Source organism: Pezoporus flaviventris, unplaced genomic scaffold (genome assembly GCF_033815535.1).
Source record: "Pezoporus flaviventris isolate CSIRO_AGI_PZ_B2104156 unplaced genomic scaffold, CSIRO_AGI_Pfla_v1 ptg000021l, whole genome shotgun sequence".
NCBI lineage: Eukaryota > Metazoa > Chordata > Aves > Psittaciformes > Psittacidae > Pezoporus > Pezoporus flaviventris.
This window is the reverse complement of record NW_026892569.1, coordinates 1,864,568-1,885,679: the sequence shown is the minus strand read 5'-3', so window position 1 is coordinate 1,885,679 and position 21,112 is coordinate 1,864,568. Positions and strand designations below refer to the sequence as shown.

General features: G+C 40.4%; 1 protein-coding gene and 1 long non-coding RNA gene across 5 annotated transcripts in view; one reads left to right on the top strand and one right to left on the bottom strand.

Moving 5' to 3' along the window:
• The window catches only part of LOC133270495 (contactin-4), a 338,999-nt gene that overhangs the window by 178,685 nt on the left and 139,202 nt on the right, over positions 1-21,112 (top strand). The window lies entirely within an intron of this gene.
• LOC133270711 (uncharacterized) lies at positions 16,006-19,984 on the bottom strand. The gene is made up of 3 exons (XR_009743874.1): positions 19,819-19,984; positions 18,871-19,047; positions 16,006-16,714 (listed from the first exon to the last, which is right to left on the bottom strand). It is a non-coding gene; the product is annotated as an uncharacterized LOC133270711 (long non-coding RNA).

Genomic DNA, 21,112 nt, shown 5'->3' with positions numbered 1-21,112 from the left:
GTACAGTTAAAATTCTTGTTTCCATTTGCAACGGGAAGTCAAAGATGTGGGGTCCTCAGCACCTCTGTGTGTATCTGTGCTTGTCTCCTCTGCCAAGCCTATCCAAATTGGCTGTTGCAATGAAAACCCTGCTTAGAAACTTCATCTGGCTGTTCCTTCTTCTGCAATGCTAGTCTGCTGTATTTCCTGGGCAAACCTAAACTGTCTCTAAGGAGGGACAAGAGCTTCTTTAATATGTAGAAACATGTAAACAGAACTAAAGGTGCTATTGAGGTGTTGGTGGTGGTGATGGGTGAGAATAGTAATAACTAATATTAATATGGTGCTATGTATTATAGTAAAAAGGTTTGAAGCCAGAGGATATGTAATTCTAGTCTGAAGCCACTGAAGCTGGAGACTAAAAGACAATGGTTAAAACTAGGGAAACAAAGAGTGAGAAGGGAAGAAGCTTCAGAGGGGAAGAACTGTTTGAGTGAAGAGGGCAGAGGGAAGTAGCAAAAATTCATTTAAACTGCATGCAGAAACCTTTAGCTGCCAATTTGGGATTCTACCGTATCACTCAGCTGTACACAATTGCAAAAGAGAGCTAAAAAAAAAAAGTATGTGATTATGTGTAATTTATGCTTATTTAGGGATTACATGGCAAGTTTTTCTGTGATTACAAAGGGTTTTACTCAGCTTCACAAGAGGTCTGTGCCCATTTTACATTCCTGATCTGTCAGCAGTGAAGCTCTTGTTAGATGTGACCTGACTCTGATTTAGGCCGTAATTTCCCAAATTACAAATTTAGAGACCATATCAGTGCAATTTTCTCATTTATCCTTTACATGCAGATGATTAGGTATATTATGTTTTTCTCTGTTTAACTCACAAGTCCATCTGGGCAAGTTTAATTACATCTTTCTCAAAAGTTATGGAGGTAAGATGATGCACTTTAAATAAAACAGGCTATACAGACATTTTTATAAGCAGATGTTCCAACTATCTGGCTGGTTATTGATCCTCTGTGCATTTTATATGGTGCCTCTTTTCAATTTTGCTTGGTTGCATTTGAATTAGTATGTAAGCATTGAAATTAAGTCTCGTTTAGGGAGTTACAAGATTACCTACTTTTCCAAGCATCTATCAAATTGTGGAGAATATGGACCCAAAATACTTCTTTATTGCCAATAAAAATGAAGTTTTATGGTAAAATTTGAGGTGATCAGTTTGTTGCTTTATAGGTAAAATATGTATGACTCTTAGAAAATCTAAATATTATTGGAAAGGGACCTCATTTTGTGATGCTTGTGTGGTCAATGAGAAGAAAAGGTAAGAGATGCTGTGTGATGCAAAACCTGCCAGCTCAGGCACTAGGGCTTGTTGCCTGCTCTGTCTCTGGGGTTTTAGAAAACCGTGTCTTTGCGTGGTCTGAGAGCTGCAGTGCTGGCCTGGAGTGTGTACCTAGAAATAACAATAGGTGTATTAACTGCATGCAAGACGCTGTTCTCCCACCCTTGAGATTGAAGTCTGGAGCTTATGTTTACTGTTGCTTGCTTCAATTGCTGGGGAAAGTCTAGTATAACTAGTGGGAAATGCCTCTGTGTAAATATTTCACCCCCTGACACCATCCTGCTAAGGTACAGAACTTCTTTCCCTTTTCTTCACACTTTCACAGGTATTTTCATCATTTAGAGCCCTTGGGGGAACCATTATTTTCCTTTCAGACTTGGTTTTGCCTTCTGCCCTTACCTCATGCAGCAGAGCATTAACTGACTGAAAATGGTATTGGCAGCAATCATTATTGTTTGGATAAAGGTCTTTCAGTTAAGCAGCAATTAAGGGTGATCATCCAAAGGGAATGAAAGGTGAAAGGGTCAATTCACCTTTGATAATTATAGTACTATAAATGTGGGCAATAACAGAATTACCCTCTACTGACAGCTGAATGTGTAAATAGGCTGGCAGAGCATTGCTGGCTGATGTTATCTGTAGCAGAAAGTGAGGCTCTTCACTGTGTCTGCATAATTTTGTAGGGTCTTCCATAGAAATGCATGTTGCCTTCTGCATCTAGGCACTGGTGGTCACAAGTGCTCCAGCTCTTACAGGATTTGGGCCATTGAATAGAACAGATGCTGATGCATTCTTGCATATTTGTGCTCTGAATCAGTCTATAGCAAGTAAGCAGGCTGCTCGCAGTAAATACCGCTTTTAATGAATAGAGCACAGAATGCTATAGTGCAGCTCGTTCATCTGAACGTTGTTTAATGCTGGTTTATTGAAGTGTTTGTCAAATGCTGTGACAGTCTGTGCTCTGAAATTAAGGCTATACTCACAACAGGCTGCACTGACTCATTGCAAGTTTTGGGAAAGTTTTCCTGCGTATTATGATGAAAAGCAAAACTTGCACATTATCGCCTCAGTGCTTCAATTTGTTTGTCCTTATGTATTTGAATTCTTTATTTTGCAATTAAATATATGTATTTAGCTTCATAAATCGAGCTAAGAGACGATTGTTTAATAGTCTATATCATATTAATTAGGCTGTGAAGCAAGTCATGCATTACAACCATTTATAATTTATAAGAAGTTGCTAATCAATGAGTCAGTCAACTATTAACCAGCCAGCAGTCAGCATCTTCAGCTGAAGTTGGTGACTTTAAACTTCATTAAATTTTCCAGGTATTAGTGAAAAGTGTGAAAAATATATCTGTCTTAATTTATTGGTGTGTCTTAATTTTACCTTTCTGAGTTTAAATGTATGAAGTTTGCATCTGTTTTAAGGGAAATTGTAATTTAGAAAACATCCTGTGTCTTTTCAGCTATATTGCATAGCTATATTGCATAGCTGAAAAGAAGTAGTGCATCTGAGAGTGTTGTTTGAACTCTGTACAGTGTGTGTTGAGTACAGTGTGAATTTGGATGGCTTCCTCTTTGTGTCTGAAATACCTGCTATACCATTTTTTAAATCGTACCTTCTCATCCTTCATGGCTGCAAAATAGATCCCTGACAAAGTTCAGAGTGTTATTGTTGGGTTTACTTGTGAAAAGCAGATAATATAATGGGTGTTCAGTGAGACTTGGAAGAATAAATTATTTCTGCCCCTGAGAGCTTACTGTCTGAGTAAACAGACAACATTACATGCTCACTGAGAGCCAGCTCAAGCTTTATTCCTCCTTCCATTTTTCATATGCTCCACGTGAATTAGTATTTTGTGTGAGCTTTTTGAGAAGTCTGAAGAGGGACTTGAAAGAAGGCAGGTTGGTGGTTGGGGTTTTCCGGGGTATGGAAGCAGCTGGAGTAATGCATGAGATACAGCAAGATAAAAAGGGACTGAAGGCAGCTGGATGAATGTGTGGAATGAAGACGAGAATAATTCGCTTCCTCATCTACTTACAAATAGTTTCTAAATTCTTGGTCAAGTAACCTGAAACAGGTTGGTTTTTATCATGTCCCTTAAAAGGGGAATTATATATGAAACAAATAATGACATCATTTTATTTTTGAGCTTTACTGCTAAAGTCCAGGTTGTGGTGATTTGGCAATAAATTGAAGAATCATGTTGGTTTACCTTGCACATTTGTCATGATTTTGTGATCCCCTTGAATGTGTAACACAGATCCAGTGCCCATAGTGCACTGTTGATCTCTGACCTTTCTGGTTGAGGGCCAAGTACACTGTGACCATACTCAGAGAAAGTAGATACAGGCAACTCTGAAACTGCAAACATTGCTGAAAGGGATGATACTTAGTGCCAATTCAAGAAAAAAAAAAAGTAGGAAGAAAGGCTAAAGGAGAAATAAGCTTTGTTCTTCTGGCTTTCATCCTTAAGGAAGTATCTTTGAAAGAGGCAGAGGTGTGAGGACAGAGCACAGGCTGAGGGGTGGTACATCTGCAGTGTAGAAATGATGGTTAACATGACAAATGTGAAAGAGCAATTGAAAGAGGCTCCAAAAACACCTGTTGTGGACATCAAATCTGGGAGAGTTGGTGGTGGGGAGGGCTTGATAGGGTCTTGAAGGAGAGCCTGAGGGTCCATCTATAACCAGGGCACCTGGGTGAGAGCGAGATGGAAGAGGCTTTTGCCATTGCGTGTGTTTGCAGGTGTTGGCTTTCTTTAGTCCCTCTGGGTTAGGAGCATTAACATACTTGAGAGAGAAAACAAGTCTAAAAGGCAGCACAGCACATAATCAAACTGTTATTGAACAATGTATTCCTCGACTGGAATAAAAATGCTCTCTGTAGCAATATAAAAATGATGCGTCTTCCGAGTCAGGAAGCCCAGCTGCAATTCTCAAGTCAAGTGGCCAAGAACGGTTATCAGTGATGGCTACATCTCTGGTTTTATAAATTGGAAAAAATGCAGATTCTCATCTTTTTTCATATGTGGTATTGAGTAGTGGCGCTGGGCTCCTCGGGATGCGCTGGCATCCCCACTCTTTCCAGGGAGAGCAGACAGGCCCTGGGTCCTTATTAATCTGTTCTCTGCAATGTTAGCTACTAATTTCAAAATACCATAACTAATTTCCAGCATATGTAAGGTGTGTCTTTTTAGTTCAGGATCTAAAGAGCATGGTGCACATTATAAAACCTGTGTCCTCTTTTTTTCTTGATGAAAAGTAGAGGTTCTCCGTGTATTTTCTCAGCTGTTGTAATAGCCTCACGATATCACTCTTCAGACAAGTAATTAGAAAATAGTCTGCATAGAAGTTTCCAAAATGTATTAATACTGACTTTGCTTCATCAAGTTTAACAGCCCTATTTCTTGATCTGTTGCAGTTCATTTCTGCATGAAATTCCATGTGTACTTTATTCCTGGGTTTTGTTAGTACATTCATGTACTTAGGATAGAATATAGAAGTTACTCCCTAATGAAAGGCAAAGGAGCGTCATGCCATCAGTTACCATGAGGAGAGAGAACCTAATGCTTTCCCGTGTAAGTTATGTGGATCCTGGATGTAAGCCAGGCATTCATTTTGTTAAAATGGCGTTTGATAATTGAAACTAATTTAACACTGACCCCATTAAGTTGCATTTTATTGCTCATTTAATATGCCTGTCTTACAAGCTCCCAAAACTAGGAAGCAGCTTTGCAGTGTGAGTTTATAATTTGTCAAAGCTCCAGCCATAGAGGTAAATGTTGAGTTTCCTCGGTGGGATCAGCACCAACATGTGCAACAGATGTTTTGCCTGTGTTAGGTCAATGTGGTATCTTTGTGCAGAGTTGTGTATCAGTGAGCACGGGGGATCAGCTGATGTGAGTGGGTTAAACTGAACAGCTTGAGTTTGTGCGAATTTGCTGTGGCAAGACACTGCTTCATCTGGCAAGCAGCCTGGTGGACGACCCCATATCACTCCCCGTAGCCCAGCAGAGCCCTCCCCACCACTCCCAGAAGGGTCCTGCAGCCCTTGGACTGCTTGAGAAAGGGAAGGTTTGTCAAACCTGATAAATAACCCCGGTCCTCCAATAGTGCAAGTCATTTTATTGACTTCTGTCAAAGAATTCCAATTTGAATCAGCCAGGAGCTGGTTTATTGTGTTTTAATGACACAGTATTTCCATGTTCTGGTATCCTGCTTCTGGCTTCCCATTTTACCGTTCTTCTGTGTGATTTCTGTATTTCTGCACTATCTAAATATTTTCTGCAGCTTATGAATTGCTAAATAACCCATTAACGGTTATCACGCTTTTTGGTGCTAATTGCAGTGCAGCACTAGGTGATGGTTACTCAAACAAAGTTGTATTTATCAAAACATCAGTGAGCAAAAAAAAAGGTCAAAAAGACAAGAAAATAGAGATGTGCAAACAACCGTGATGGATGTTTGTTTACAAACATGTTCTCTTCTGCAACTCTGGCTGCAGGAGCAGTGTGTGAATTATGAATTACTGGAGCTTTACTCTTGTGGAATGGCAGCAAGAGTGTGCCTAGGTTACATCATGGGGGCTGGGGATAGGGAGTGAAAGGCAGTGAGATGTGAATCAGTGTGCAAGGGGGAATGCTGCAAACCTGACCAAAGTTACTTAAAAGATACAGCTAATACTACTACACATATGCAGTACAAACTAGATGAGAATGTGTAGAACTGCTTAAAATTATATGCATACCTGAAAAGCATTAAAAGGGGCAATCTGTGTTGAGTTTTAGCTGCCACTCCGTAATCCAGACCACGTTTAAAGCACATGGCTAATGTCCCTTTCTTTAAATGCACGTGCATGCAAATTGAATATAAAGCACAGGAAATGTGTATAAGGCAAAGCATACAATTCTGTCGCTCATCCTGAAATAGCAATGTTTCACAGGCATTACATTAAAATTAAAAATTAAAATTGAAAATTAAAACACTGCAAGGTGCAGGAAAAGGGACATTGGGGGTTGTATTGATGAAGGATTTAGAGCTCATTTGTACAACGAAAATGCTTTGTCAGCAAGAGTTGACAGGGAATTGTCTGTACTGGGTAATCTTGGTGCTGAATTGCTGGGTCACAATATTATATTTCTTCTCACTCAAGAATAGTAAATTCCACTCTGGAGTAGAAATGACATTGAAAATCAATGAGATACTGCTTTAATAACAAAATCCACCGTCTCATCCTATGAATGTCCTCGGGAATCAAATCAAACCCAGAGAAAGCAGGTCAACCTTATCTTCAGCGCACCGCTGAATTTAGTGTTTAGACCATCCTAAGCAGGTTCAGAAATCACTGCAGTCCAGAGGCAGAACATGAAGAAGTCATGGACAGTGCTGCAAAGAGTTCAGGACCAACTTCGCATGAGCCTGCAGCTGCAAATGGCTGTAGTGTGTGCCAGTGTAGTACAGCAGTGTCCATGGGGTGAAGTCCTGTTGCTGTAGCACTGCTTGGGCTGTTTGAAAAGGTCAGGAACTGCCTAACCAAGCTGAGTAAAAGCGCAGGAGATGGGAATCTGACCTGCAATCTTCATCTCAGCCTTTAGGTGCTGGTAGTTGTTCCTGGAATAAGGATTTTCTAATGACACTATTGCAGGCAGTAATGGTCTGATTGCTGTGTTTCTCTTTTTTGAGTGGCATTGAATCAAACTTTGACAATTTTACTTGAAGCCACCTTTTCATTTTGTTTCAACACCTATCAGACTTGGTGTTTCTGTACAGGTGTGGTTGTGCTATGTTTGAAACACACTTGGCTGTGTATAAAAGGTGTTTTTCCTGGTGATACAAGCTAAATGTGCCTGCCAGTGTTTTGAAGGATTGATTTGTGAAAGGTTGCTAACCTGTTAGGTCTTACACGTTGGAGTCAGCAGTGGCATTCACAGTTCTTGCAAGGTGTTGTGTTTAAAATGATGGTGGGGCTTTTAGCACTTTTAATTTAACTTTTCTTAATGTGACATGCAATTACTGGTAAAACTTAGTTACCCTTTCTTATTTTTAAATCTGGACATTCTCTGGCGTTTTACTGCTTTCTTGTAAAAGTATTTAGGAGAAGACACGTGAAAATATAGCAGGTAACATTGCAGTAGTTAGCAAGGATTTTTTATTTGAGAGATCTCATAACACAGCTTAAGGAAATAAATGAAAGAGTATTTTTGATGTGTGTCACCTGATAAAATCTGCCAGTCCAAATCAGTGAAATTACATGAGCCAAGTTCTTTGTGTGCTTAATAATTTGCAGGACAGAGTTTCTGGCAAAATAGTTTCCTGAGGAAAGCTGAACTTTGCATTAATGTATATTGTGGTTTTGTCTGGTTTCATTCTCTTTGTATTCTTCCTAAGCTTTTTTTAATTGAAGGAAATTGAATATGGCATCTGGAGGTGCTGCAGAGTGCAGAAGGGCTTTGGGTATAGGGAGGATATCTGTGACTGCTCTGCATTTTGGGCTCCAGTCCCTCCTGCTTGTGTGATCGACCAGTGTAGCCCAAAGAGGAAGACATGGGTTGTTTGACACCAGCTGCTGTGGTTGCAGCCCTCTGTGTGCATGGGACATCATTACCCGTAGCGCAGTTTGTGTCGTGCCTGGTTCTCAGCGTGTCCTGTGGGTGCATGGACAGCCAATCACAGGAGGACCTTGAGACCTTGGGTGCCCACAGTGGGGCTCTGAGTGTACACATGAGGCAATTTCACAGCTAGAAAAACCCTTTCCAGTGCACTGAGCCGCTAATGTGCACACCTGAGAGCTGCCTTGTCTGCCCCTGGCAGAGCCAGAGGAGGCAGCAGAAAGATTTAGAGAGCAAAACAAAGCATTTTCCACCACTTTGCTTAGTCTTACTGGAGGACACAGAGGAAGCCGTGCTGACACTCTGCAGGAGTTATGCTTTGTCCTTTGCAATTACTGTTTATTGTGAACACAAGAATGTAGTAGCTTAAAAACTACTTGTTTCTGAAGACTTCAGAAGATCTCATGTAAATTCAACAGTTACTATGCAGCTACCAACATAGCATTTAAAGTAATATAAAACATATTAGTTTCACTATACAAATGTATTAGTAACCAGTCTGTACTTAAAAATATGTTGGCTAAACCATATGAATGTACTACCAGCATGTCTTTAGCTGTATAATGCTTAACTTGATCTATCCTTCATTACAAATACAATCTAAAATCTACAATAACAAACTACATGTGGAGACTTTAAGTGACAAAGAAAACACCCTCTGTGTTCACCAGATTTCTGCATTTGTTTTCAGTGCTCATCTATAGCAGTGTAAGGGCAATGCTCTGAAAGCAAAGCAAGTCGCTACTAAGCACCAGGAGAGCATTCTTGGGGGTAGGAGCAGAGTTTAGTTTGCTGGGATTGTAGGTTTCTTCTGCGAGGAGATTATTTCTGCTTATTTGGAAGCTATGGTTGTGAACATGCATACTTAGAAATGCTTGCTTGTTTGGACTTTATACCAGAATGTCATTAATTCTTGATTCATTGTACTTCCCAAAAAAGCTGACAGATGAAGAACAAGACCTGATGGGAAGACAGTAACAGAGTGGATGACCAAATTGCTTGAAGGAGCATGCCAAAGGGGGTGAGGTGTCAGGCTGCATGACAGGCTGTGCTAATTTGAAATCTCAGCATTTCCATTAAAAATGGGATCAGATTTCCCCGGAAGCAGGGAAATTGTAGAACAAGGCATGGCCTTGCAAATTTCTTTAAAAGTGAACTTTTTAAGAAGTATTTTTTTTTAAGTACCATCAACCCCTTTAAAATGCAGAGGGAGAAAAGAAAAACTGCAGGATTTTTGAGAGTCTTCTTGTTCAGTAATGTAAGCAATGTAAAACTAGATGTCAGTAAACCTGCGTAACCACAACCTGCTTGATAATGTGATTCAGAATTAGATGTTTATGGTTCAGCACATGCATCTAGAGCAGGAGTGTAGGGGTAGGTGTGTGGGGGCTGGTTAATTAGAAAGCTGTCCAAAGAATCTACAATACAGCAATAAAAACGTAATCCTCCAGCCTGTGCATCCTTTACTGGAGAATCAGCTCTAAGATCACATTAGTTTTCACCCAGAGTAAGGCTGTGGCATGTGCATACAGTGTTTATTCAGTTTCCAACACTGTGTCCTGACACATTACCTATAGGCTCAGAGCAGACAACGCCCATGAAGTTATTGCAGTGTATCTGGATACAGCTGCTGCTTTCCTAAACCCACAGGTACAAGATGACACTGCCTTCTTCACTGATAACCGTGTACAGGGCAACCTCTCCCAGGTTACACTGGGCACAAGGAAATTAAGATGCCCAGGAAAGCAGAGTGGAAGTTGGAAGATGCTCTGGTGCAAGAGCAGTCTGTATGTGCATGCTTGCTCTTCTAGGTAGCTGCTTGCTCCTGGGCTGAAATGCTCTTGGGAGAGGAGATGCAGCTCTGTGTGGTGTCACAAACAGGGGTTTTGCTCCAGGTGATGACCAGAGGTGTTCAGTCACCAGTTACATCTGAATTTTCAGTCTCAGAAGAGGCAACTTTCCTCATAAAGAACAGTAGTGAACCAGGCAGGACCTTCCATGTTCCCCCATGTCACATGTTAGCATATTTGTGAGTTCACTTTCTTTTCCAAGGAGTTTTTCCTTATGAAGCTCCTGTTTCTATGATCATTTATGGCCATAAATTATTTTTTAATGTATATTAATATTTTGTTATATACATCTAGTTCAGATTTCATATGGGTCAAATTTAGTTTCTGTAATAAACTTGATTTTCATAAGGTCATCTTAATACTTGCTTGGTGTAGTAGTGCAAACTTTAATTCCTTTTCTTATTATAATGGAGGACATATTTAATACTGTTTACTCTGGATTATTTTAGATGCCCAATTTGTGAATTGAGGAACCAGAGTCAGATGACAAAATTCAATGTGTGGTCAATGAAAGCGGGTGATTGGGATTCTTTATCAGAAGTGGCACACTGGGCACTAATTACGGTGTCAGCTATTCTGTATCTTCATCAATTCCAGTGATCTCATTTATAACTTTTACTCTTACTGACAAGTAGTTATTCAAACAAGTAAATTGACTATATACGTTATTTGCTTCTTGGACACAAAAGGCTTAAAATTAGCAGGCTTTTTTCCCCTAGAGAAATCTTCCTCATTGCAGTGTGGTGTTCTGCTAATTATTCCTTTGTCCCTTTTTGCTTTGTAAAGGTGACAGAGAAACCTGAAAGGGATCAGTATGTGCATGATGCAGACAGCAGCTGCTCCATGACTGCTGCTGGCAAGGTTTGCTCTGACTCTGATGCCACCCCAGCCTGCGGATTCAGTGTTGATAGTTTTCTATGGCCAGATATGAGTGTAGGTCTGTACCAGCACAGAAAAATCAGGGTTTGGGGCTGGAAGCACCCGATATTTCCAAGATCAGCCTGCTTTGTCTGTTGCTGGAGTTGGAGAACAGTATTTTGTGGTATATGTTTGAAAACTAATAATGGAATATCATAAATCAGAGGACTAGCAGGGTGCCCATTAAAAAGGTGCTCTTGGTGAGATCTTTAAAATACCTTGTTTTCCTAATGCTGACAATGAGTACCTTTAAGATAAAGCCTTTCCCCTTTGTTGTGCTACAGGTGGTTTTTAAAATGATTTACAAAGAACGTTTTTTTCCTCTTTTCATGCTGTTAAAGCAAATTGGTATGTAATTAGATTTATATAGTGAATAATCTTATTTGCATATCCAATTAATTCTTCCTGTTTTAATTTGTTAGGGTTGGATTCACATTAGTAGTAAAAAATAACACTTAAATTATCAAAGGTTCAAATTTTCTTTTACTATAATTTGTTCAAGATGTTGCATTAAAATTTGGTCCTGAACATCCTCTTCCTTTTAAAGACAATTAAGCAACATGGAAAAGGGCAATCAAAAAAAAACTAACCTGTCTTATAAAAACAGTAAGGGTTTATTTAAGCTGACCAAAGCAAATGCAGTGTGAATTTAGGCTTTTTAAACATCTTACCATAGAACGGTTTTGTCTGGAAGGGACCTTTAAAGGTCATCTACTCTAATGCCCCTGCCATAGTCAGGAGCACTTTCTACTAGGCCAGGTTGTTCAAGCCACATCCAACCTGGCCTTGAACAGTTCTAGTGCTGGGGCAGCCACGGCTTCTCTGGCGACCTGTGCCAGCGCCTCAGCACCCTCACGGTAAACAATTTATTTCTAAGACCTCACCTAAATCCACCCTCTTTCAGTTTAAAGCCACTCCCCCTTGCCCTGTCCCTACATATCCTTGTCAAAAGCCCTTCTCCGGATTTCTTGTTCGCCCCCTTTAGGCCCTAGAAGCTGCTTCTAAGGTCTCCCCGAGCCTTCTCCAGGATGAACAACTCCAACTCTCTCAGGCTGTCTACGTAGGAGAGGTGTTTCAGCCCTTGGAGCATTTTCATGGCCTTCTCTGGACTTGCTCCCTCAGGTCCATATCTTTTCAGCTGTGAGGACTTAAGGTTTGGAGATGTCCAAAGGCTGTGTATAATTTTCACGGAGATAATGGTGGACTTTGTGAGCTTTAGGAGGATTGACTGTTCCCCATAGATTTTAATTGTCACTTGTGGAGACTTCCCTTGAAATCGGAGCACTTTTTCTGAAGACATCTGTTTATCATTTTGATTATCTTCTCACAATTGCATTCAGAAATGCAGAAGATAAGTAAATACTAGAAGAGGAACCTGATTTAAATGTTAACATGCCTTAAATTCCACACATTTCAACACAACAGGGAGGTGTTTAGCACCTGTGAAAACAATGCCACTTCCCTAGGTGTGTAATTTTACCAGCTTCCTGCAGACCTCTGCAACTTCACTGGCTATTCAGAGGGTTGGGATTTTTCAGATGTAGTCCATGAAAAGTTCCGTTTTTGCTCTGAACTGGGAAATAGCTTGGCACAGTCCCTGCTTATAAAATTATGCCGAAGCTGAAAGAGAAGCTCTTGGACTGTGAAAGGGCTCAGGGGATCTTACCAGGGGTGAAAAGTCAGCAAGCCAAATATATATTCAAATGTGCTGACGCCAGTTTGCCCCCAGCATGCATGAGGCATACAAGTTATGGTCCTGCTTCCCAGTTATCCTTACAGCTGATTTTGAGTTTGGGAGCAGAGGTCCTTTAGCTGTGGAGGAAAAAACGAAGAGATTGATGAAGGCTGGAACAGATACATTGTAACCTGAAATTAAAGTGATATTTCAGTACAGTGAAAGTGCAGGCATGTGAAGGGGACTGGACTCTGGCAGAGGAGAACCTGTTAATTTGAAGTAGAAATATCAGAACAAAACATGTCATTATGGCTGGGTGGATAAGAAAGAAGTGAAACATTGTTTGCCATGGTGAGAATGGCACCGTTAAATGTCTAATGGTGTCTTCATTTAACGTCACTTGAAGCATTCCATAGATGTGGCATGAACCTGCTTAAGCTTCACAGTGCAGTTTCACCTGGAGTCTTTTAATTCAGAGGGTGTTTCAGCGCGGAGATCAGGCATGGTATGATGTCTTCGCCCAAATGCTTACAATTCAGTGATTACCCATGAACTCAAGACCAGCAAGGGTGCAGTCATGCTGCTGCTGTTGAACTACCACAGTGAAAAATGTATGAGCTTTAGTAGGCTAAAGTTGTCACAGTGCAGGTGGGTGCGCATAGTTTGTCTTCCATACAGGAGGAGAAAACTTTGCCTGAACTTTACGTATATACACAGGAGTGCATTATTTTGCTGCTGTTATTTTGAAGTGTCCGTTGGATTCTTAAGAGATTTTTGGATGTGCTCCTGTTGTGACTGGGAAGAATCTTCTACCCCTTGGGAAGATGTCTGTCCATCTGTCAGAGCATCAACTTGATGTACAAGCTACCTATTTTTAACCTTTTCTGACAGGAAGCATGCTGCCCACCTCTGAGTGCCCTTCCCCCTTGTTGCAATGAGATTGATAGCAAAGGTATCTGCTCTTCTCATTAAAGTTGTGGGTGTTGATTTCAGTTTAATACAGTTTTATTTCATCTTTGCTTCAGTGAATCTCTCTGCTTTTATTTGATTCCAACGTTTTGAGCAGCTTGTTCTGCAAAATGTTAACTGATATCAAAAACCACACAAGTTTTATTCTTTCTGATTAAGAAGTAGGCTATGGAGTTGTGGACTTTTATTACTGCTATTGGATGGCTAATGAAAGGAAGACTTGATTACAAGGAAAAATGTCATAAATGATTGACATGCAAAGTCTAAAAATCCGTGGGACTTCCTTCTGTCTGACATCTATAGGCATGGGCTTCATGCCCCATGTCTATTGAAATCAGACAAAAAACACCCCGTGATGACAGTGGATCGATTGCACTGGGACTGAACTATTCAAGAGGCTTTAGCAGAAATTGTGTCATTGAAATGGAGATAAATGAAAAATTGGTGTACCATGAAGCTGCTTCAAAGTGAGCAGGGAACATTGTGGAGTAAAGGGTTAAGAATTGAAAATAAAACCAGCATACTTAAATGATTTAATAACTGAGGAAAATATTACCATAATTACCTTGTAGTGATTTGAAATGTGTCCTGAGGTAAATTGCATTGGATCCTAATTAGGAACTGTTGGTTACTAGCTAAATCTGGTGCCAGGGCAAAAAATTAAATAGGTACAAGTGTGTAGCAATTGCCTGCATCCCCAAACACTGCATCTGATGTCCCATTTTGTACTATTTCTACTAAAAGGTGAAGTAACTACTACAGATCCAAGGTAGTCTGCCTGCAGGTCACAGGAAACACCTCGGTTGTGTTGCAGCCAGACAGTATGAAATACAAATAAGGTGACGGTGGAAAAACAATTTCTGTGTGCTGGCTTTATCTCATGAGGAACAACTGCATCCTTCTATTTAGTAATAAAAATAAATTGCATAACAGGGCCTGTGCCCCTGGTAGCTTTGGCTACAGCTGTAAGAAATGACTAGGTATACAGATAATATATTCTCTCTTGTTCCCTCTAATCCATCCGTCTGCCTACTTTGTAAACTGCACTTGACCAAGCTACAAACAGCTCTTAGTTTCTGAGGGCAGGAAAAGACAGTACACGTCCCTGCGTGTTGGAAAACTAAGTGAAAATGACCTCTAGCTTCAAGGCACTTATTAAAAACTTATTTTAAATTGAATACACAAGCCAAGATAATACAGGCTGTTTGATGAGAAACATTAGAGAAATCCATAACACGAGGCTTTTTATTATAGGTTTATTACATCAATCTCTGCAGTGGGTAATGGAACTTGTAAATATGCTCTTATGTAGGAGTCTCCTTGCGGGCTTTTTATTCATGCTGAAGTAAGCACAGCAAACTTATTTGCTGTCAGGGTACAATGAATTTAAGATTAGTATTTATTTTGGTTCTAAAGAGGTTTTGCTTTTGTGAATTGGAAGTTGGCGGAACAGCTGGAGGAGATGTGGTGGGAGCTGCAGGGGAGCGCGGGGAGTGAATGAGTTTTCCAAGCAAACCACTGATGCCCACATGGGGTATGGGGTGTGCATACACACTGGGGGGTGTGGGTTGTGTGCTTCGCTGCTCGCTTCGGTGGTCCTCCTCTCCTTTGGGAGGAGAGAGTTGCTTTATTTAAGAAGGAGCTTGCTGGTTTTCCAGTGAATAAACCCAGCCAGGTGAAAAATCATCTGTGGGATTAGAGAAATGTTTAAGGGCAATATTTACTGCATTACCATGCATATAAACATTCTCACAGTGTACTTTTTACTGTACACATTTGTTCTTTAAGATACTTTGAGTTCTTTTCTGGAGGTAAGCAAAGTTATACTGCTGCAGCAGTAACCCAGCATGCTTTCAATTACTTGGGAGAAGGCTAAGGGTAAGTTTGTACTGAATAAAGAGTAAAAGAAAAAGTTTACATAGAAGTTCGAAGGACAAAAAGAGTTAAGGCTTTAACAAAGTTAACAAAAAAACCCTGCAAACCAGACTTACAGCTTTTAAGTCTGTTCATTGGAGGATATAGTAATTAATTGGCAGTTGACTTAATATAGGGGAAAACCTCTTTAATTAGAGGATATTAATTGCAAGGACCAGAATCCTGTTGAGGTGTCAAGTGAAGTCAGCATTTAACACCTGACTTTGACAGCTTGACTGTTGCAGTTAATTCCTGTTCTAATTATAGGGGTACATTTTAATTCACACAGTACCAGGCAAAATGTGTTGTAAACAGCCTGCAAATGTCTGCAGTTGTATATAAAATACATTTTTTACAATTTTCCATTGCATAGCTCAGGTACATTTTTTTGAATTGCAAAGCTTAATTCAAGTCACACAACCTTCAGTAAACAAGTTGTTTGCAATTGAAATCCCTATTTTTCTAATGGATGATAGAGATGGAAAAAAGTGAAGTGGAGAACTTGAGACCAGTTCTGAGGCAAAGGCTTTACCAGCTCCAGGTATCTTGGACAGGGACAGGGCTTGAAGCTCCCCTGGGTACTGTTGCCTACAGGGCAGTGGGTGTTGAATACATGTAGGCTCGCTTTGTAAACAATTTGGGTGGTGGAATATCCAGTTTTGTAAACAGCTACACTGCGTAACAACATAGCGTGAAGGGATGTATTTTATGTTGGTGCAGAAGAAACAAGACCAGGTTTGAGTGATGTTTTGCATTTCCAACATTGACAAAGATCATCTTACTATATGAGACAGATTATGATTGAAGAATGAATGATGTGTATATTTAAGGTCTGAGGGTAACAAATGTGCTGGTACTATGAAACCACTTAAAACCCATGAGAAAAAAACTGTTCTGTTTATCCACCTATTTAGGCACTTCCTTCGATACTATACTACTGCACTGTAACACTGCCGCTGATGTGCATTAGCAGATAGCGTAAGACTATTTTTGTTATACAGTTGTACATGTATTAATTATGTATTATCATTTCCATCTTGTGCATGTTTAAAAAGGCAGTGGTTCTATAAAGGCGTTTTTTGTCATGTCTTTCAGTTATTTTTTCACTGCTTATTTAGTGCTCTGACAAACTTCCCCAGCAGCCACAATGCTGAGAGCAGCGGCACTTCTCATGTGAAGCACTCTTAGGTACAATGGTTTGAGCAGCAAATAGGTCAAGAGAAATTTACTCCATGGCACTGATTTCCAGCTGCTCACAGAACAACGCTCTGATGAGATGGCAGAATGCTATCAGAGTGATCTGTAAAGAATTATTCTCTGTTTAATTACTTGGTCTACACATTCTTTGTTATGGAGTGTGGTGGTGGTGTTCTTCAAGAAGTTTAAACCAAAGCTCTTTGTTCCAGATAAAAGGCAGCTTACAGAAATTGTCTTTGAGGCATCTAATAAAGCAAGCAGGAGGTTCTTTGTAGTGCATTCTCAATCCAGTATAATCCTAAATTTTCAAAACAGAGAAAGCCATTATTTTTTATTAATTGTCATGGAAAAAATTGCTGGAGCAGTGCACATTATTCTGATTATCCATTACGCCTTCTTTTCACTAGAATGAAATTATATTATTTTAGTTACTTTTCTTGCTTGTAACTTCTGACTTGTATATACCAAAAGAAGAAAACTACCTGTTATCCTGGAGCTTCTTATCTCCCAGTTGCCAAAGTGCTGCAGACGGTCACAGCATTCAGATGAGTAATGCAGGTCAGCTCTGATTTGTGGCATTGTCCTGATATTTGGGGCTATTTTTTGTAAAACACAGCAAAGAATAGCATTTATTAGTTTGCACCGGAGTTCTAATCTAGGACTTTTATAAAGCCCTCAGCAACTTACTGGTTTGGCATAAGAGGACATTATGTAGTGGCTGATTTATTTCACTGGATCGCATCAACAGAGTAAAATATAATTTCTTGTTAAACAATAAAATCAATGTATTTTAAAATTAGAAAGTAATAGGCCGCAGTCAGGTGACTTTCTCTTGAAGAAATACACATGATCTCCCTTCCATTTGACTGTTGAGTTGCTCTGCACATTGATACTGAATTTGTTTTTTATCCCTAGTCCTTCTATTACAGTGCACTTCTTCAGAGCTTTTCCTTATGTCCTTTGCCTAACAGCAAAACAAGAGCCTCCTCAGGGGACCAACTAGCTGTATTTCATCCCTGGAGATGCAATTATTTTGTGTTTATCCTCAGTCCCTCTAGGTGACAGGATGCAGGCAGTTCTCAGTGTAGGCACACAGAGAGGACAGGCTCCTGTAAACTGCCGTGCGTTGGTCAGCTTGCTCACTTGGCTTCTCCTTGGTCCCCATGATAGTGAGAAGGTCTTGGAAGCTGTGGTAGACTGTTGTATGTATCACAATGGCACTGGTTTGCAAATTGTTCATAGGAAATGCTGTTTGCATCAGGACAAAGTCTAATCTGAAGTGCCTGTTCACAAGTCGCTTCATTTTGTATAATATTTGTGTTTGAAGTATCAGCATCCTCCTGGTGAAGACCCAGAAGTCTCCATAAGCAAAGAAAACTGAAACTTTACCTTTGGGATAGGCTATACTGTTTGGTAGTTGCTGCTCTTTGATATCCTTATATTGCATTAAGGACTGTTTCCAGGATTTGTTTTCTCCTTTTATAAGAAACACCTTAAAAAGGAGCTTTTCTTCCCAAAGCCACCCTGGGTGGTGGAGGTTTAAATGGGCCATTAGAGATGAACTCTGTCTCTGGGGCAGCCCCACCATGCTGCTCTTTGAACATGAGTGAGGAATGTTTGAAAGCTTAACCTGGTAGTGTTATGTGACATAGAAGAAAGACTCTACTCATAAATGCCATCAATCTGAGCACTTTTTGAGAGTGATAAATTGCAGTGTAAGAAGTCATAAAAGTCAGGGTTTTGACAGCTGTTACTGATACCTTTTCCCTGCTACTTAAAAGTTCATAACATTTTTAAAAAATTAAAGGAATACATGCTATCCATGGGCAGATTGTACAGATTGTGCTCCTGGTTGCTCTTTTGATGATGAGTTCTGTTTGAATTCCAGGAATTTTATTTAAGCCAACCTCAATTTGACATTCAGTGACATTAACTTTAATGCTGGGTTTTGTGTGGGATCTCGTCTTTGCATGCCACTCTCTTAAAGGGGGTGACCCTGCAGAATAAATGGGGGTAAATAGTGACTTTGAGAAGAAGGGCTGCAGAGTCTCTGGGGGCACTGCAGGTCCCTGTACTAACCATGGCTGTGCAGAGCGGACATGGTTGCTCGTGGTTGGTGTGCCTGAGCAACAGGAGCTGCAGCAGCTCCCCTGAGCCCATGGCGTGGCTTCTCCGTGCAGGGAATCCTCCACTGGAGCAGGAGTGCTTTTTGTTCCTGTTCTGCTGAGGGTTACAGAAACATTAAAAAGTAAAAGAAATTGAAGGCTACCACCTCAAATATGCACTGAATTGATGCAATTCCACTAACTGATGAAGTTACAGAGATTTACGTCAGCTGAGGTGCCAGCCTGGTCTCCCAACCGCAGACTTCAAATTCCTTAAATCCGTTTATATAACATACCCACCTGGAGATTATAGCATTGGATCCTGTTTACAGAATTAAACGCTTTCTTGCTCTAGCAGCAATGGGAAAACCTAGTGAGGTTTTCCTGTTCACGGCCAGCAGCCTGCCCAGCATCATGACACTGTGCAGTGTGATGCCTGGCACGTCTCAAGAGAACGTGCAGTACAGCAAGGACTGCAAGAAGGGCTTTGATTGACTTCTTTGTGTAACTGTGAAACAGGGGTTATTCTCTTTTCCTAAATAAGTTGGTTATGTTTAAACCCCAGATACCCAGGATGCCATCAGTCTTGCATTCAAGGCAGCTGGAGACCATTACAAGCTGATGCCAAATTTTGCACCAAAAATATAAATACATTACATTATAAACAGGAGTCTTCCTTGTCTCACCATTCTTTCAGTAATACTGGAAATGGTTATATTGAGGTATTGTCCTGTTTTTCTTAAGGCGAGAGCTGGACTTGCTAGAAATAGTAGCAAAAATGTGATACAATACTTGTAATGAGGCAGAGGCTTAAAAGGTGCCTGTGCCAGTAGTCAGATAGGAAGGACGCAAACCCCATGCTTACCTTATTCTGAATATGTTACTGAAGTATTTGCTCATGGGGCCATGTGTGAAACATCATGTTGAATTTGTAACTGACACATGCTGTAGGGAGCTACATATCTCAAGAAGAGGAGTTTGGGAGGGGCTCTGAAAGGCTCCACAGCTGAAGTACAGGGGTGGTGGTTCTGCATCCTTCCCAGGGCTTGAAAATGAGCAAGTACTGTCCTTCATAGCCGTGACTGCTGTATCTTGGGAGAAACTGTACTCATCTCCCATGTGCTCTTTTCTTACTCTTTTGTTATATGGAAAATCAGATAGAGAAATTGCAAATTGCAGCAATGTATTTACAATTTCATTCCACTGCTGTGTTAATTCCACAGTCTCTGCTTTTATATACTCACCTCTGCTAAATGGTTGTCAGTTAAACAAAAGCTGCACATCTTAACTGCATCTGACTAGCACCTTCAGTTGACTAACATGGGAGAAGACACAACTCCAGCAGGTGGAGATGATGAAACTTCATTCCTTTGTCGTGTTTTATTCTTGCCCCAGGGATAAGCAAATGTTCAAGTATTGCCAAAACCAAGCAGACAAGGAGAAATATGCATGTTTTGTATTGAGCTAAGAAACAGCTGCTTTACTCTCTGCTTTGCTCATATTTTGTGCCTGTTGGTTGGTAGTAAGTCAAGCATGCTAGCTGAATGCTGGTCTGCTAGGAAAGCATTTCTGATATTCCTATAATTACTCAGCAGCACTATGTACTCTGGGCATAAGCAAAGGCTTATTACAGCAGTTCTCAGCACTGCTCTTAATACTGTGCAGCCAAGTGTCAAAGTCATCCCTGATCTCCTCTCTTGTATACAGCATTATGTTTTCTTGTAATAATTGCAAAGTATGTGCTCGTGACCCAGAATGAGCAATATTTGCAGTGCTCTGTTGACAAACTGAACCACCATACCTGCATTTTCTAACCAGTGGCACAGTGCAAATGATGTTACTGATCTTTTGCTCTAAGTGTGCCAATCTGATGGTCCCTTGCTCGCTGCTACCCAGGAGCAGTATTGCACTGCTCACAAGTTGCTGGTAATTCAATCTGTGTATTCACAAATGTTTCAGAACTGAATCCATTGCCTAAACCTCTCTGTAAATAGCTGGAGAAAATGTTGGCAGGAATCAGTTTTACTTCAGACAGTTGCTAATGTGTTTAAACCTGAAAACAAAAAACAGGCTTCACCTTGAAGCAATGCACCAGGAGACAGTTCCTTTCACCTTGGAGAATTCTGTGAGGCTGGGCTCTTCCATCAATTGAGAGCCTGTACACACTGCCAGAGTTGTCTTTGTTTTTCAAGCAACAGATGATACAGAGATTATAGGCTGTTGCCCCAGGGACTTCTCGTTTCTAAGGCTCCAGGATTTTAAAGGAAAAAGGCTTTTTCAGTATGACTGTTTTATAGCTTTTTACTATCCACTGGTGGGGTCGGGAGAACAGCATTTGTTAGCCTGGCTTTTACACACTTTTGTTATTACATGAAAGATTAAAATCAATTGAAGTTCAGGGAGGTATTTCAGGAAGGAAATATGTAGCTTTAAAATATGCACAAACACCTACTAATTCTGCCTTCTTTTTAAATATTCGCTTCATAGTCCCTGTCATATTCAAGACAACTGAAAATATCTTACAATAGTATGTGCTCT